Raw genomic sequence first — 1,774 nt, forward strand, 5'->3', positions numbered from 1 at the left:
GCCAACCCCCTCCCCCTTTTCCATCTCAGACAACAAATAAAACAACCCAGCTCTCCTTTGCGGCAGGACCACCAGGGCTGAGCAAAGGGCCGCCAGCCCCTCCCCAGGGTCTCTCGCGCTCCCCACTTGGCTCTTTCAAGGGCGTTTCAATGAGCAGCCTTGTTGAGGCTTCCACTAGGGCCTGGCCTAGAAGGGACCATTAAAAACAGTTTCATCAGAACAAAAGAGGTTCTGTTCTTATTGTCCCCTCGGCTGCAGTTTGGATGCAGCAGTTGAAAATCTATCTGGACCGAGCAACAAATCTGGACCCAACCAGGCCGTGGAGTTCGCCCTCAGTAGGGATTTCTGGATGGATCCTTGGAGCAGATAATTTACAACTAAAGCAAAACACAAGGAGAAGCTTTTTATTTGGCACAAATGTTTTCTATTAAAAGCCTTCGGAAGCCCCAGTAACTGGAGCTCTCTTCTTACACGAGCTCGAGGTGATTGTATTCCTGCACACAGAGCCCCTTAAAAGAATTCCTGGTTTGAATGCCAGTCTTGTCTGCAAGGAAGAGTGTGGAGCTGCACTAGGAAAGATCGCACGGAGCCCGAAGCATGTGGAAGGGGAGTGTCTTTGGGTTGATTTTAAATGCCTGCCCTGGAAGCTTTGTGGTTGGGGATTTTCTGCTGCTGAGACGCACCAAACAGGCAGGGGCATTTGTGGTGTGGACACAGGGAGAACTGCCCCAGAGAGGAACTGTTGGTCTGTCATGGGGGATGGAAACTTTTGTGGCTAACTTTCTGGGACATCAGATGAGGTCAGTGCCACCAATTCCACGGAATGGACTGCCTAAAAGAAGTTATTTTAAAATTTTTATTTGTTTTAAAAAAGTTATTTTTAGGTAGGGTGTGGTGGCTCACACTTGTAATCCCAGCACTTGGGGAGACCGAGGCCGATGGATCACCTGAGGTCAGGAATTCGAAACCAGCTTGGCCAAGGTGGCAAAAGCCCGTTTCTACTAAAAATACAAAAAAATTAGCCGGGTGTGGTGGTGGGCGCCTGTAATCCCAGCTACTTGGAAGGCTGAGGCAGGAGAATCGCTTGAACTCGGGAGGTAGAGGTTACAGTGAGCCAAGATCACGCCACTGCACTCCAACCTGCGCGATTTAGGGAGGCTCTATCTCAAAAAAAAAAAAAAGTTATTTAAAATTTTTTTCTGTACTGCCAAAGATGAAATTTCGAGAGATGACTAGTTTCAGCAGCTTATTTATTTTGAACTCTGGAATCCTCATGCAGATTTCCAGAATGGTCATTTTCAAAACTGCCAGTTAGTGTCTGTGTGCAGGGCCTAGCGCAGCTCAGAGCTACTTTCATTCGGGTCATGAATTTGTCAAAATAGAAGAGTTGCAGGAGCCAGTTTTGCTGTTTCGGATTCTCAACTCCAGAAAAAATGTCCCTGCAAGGCCCTGAGGACGACCCCCAAGTGCAAAAAAGAATGAGCCAGAAATCTACAGGCCAACAGGTGTATCACAGCATTTCTGAGAATTCTGTATCAGATGGACATCAGCTATATTGCTTTCCCTGTGCCCAACAACCAGGACATTCTTGGAGACTGCTTTTCTTTCTCCCTTGAGGAATTCAGAAGTGTCCTCGCGAGGACATGTCAACTGTGAGGCCGACATGAAGAGTGGTACTGGCTGCCAGTCTCTGTCTCTGTCTCTGTCTCTCTGTCTCTGTCTCTCTCTCTCTCTCTCTCTCTCTGTCTCTCTCTCTCTCTCTCTCTCTCTCTCT

At 47.9% G+C, this 1,774-nt stretch overlaps 1 long non-coding RNA gene across 1 annotated transcript in view; it reads right to left on the reverse strand.

The window, feature by feature from the left end:
* Positions 1-407: 407 nt before the first annotated feature.
* The window catches only part of LOC108515295 (uncharacterized), a 20,111-nt gene continuing 18,744 nt past the window's right edge, over positions 408-1,774 (reverse strand). The window contains exon 2 of the long non-coding RNA XR_001881489.1: positions 408-1,160. This is a non-coding gene — a long non-coding RNA (uncharacterized LOC108515295). The remainder of the gene's footprint in view (positions 1,161-1,774) is intronic.

Source organism: Rhinopithecus bieti, unplaced genomic scaffold, assembly GCF_001698545.2.
Source record: "Rhinopithecus bieti isolate Rb0 unplaced genomic scaffold, ASM169854v2 scaffold_33652, whole genome shotgun sequence".
Taxonomy (NCBI): Eukaryota; Metazoa; Chordata; class Mammalia; order Primates; family Cercopithecidae; genus Rhinopithecus; species Rhinopithecus bieti.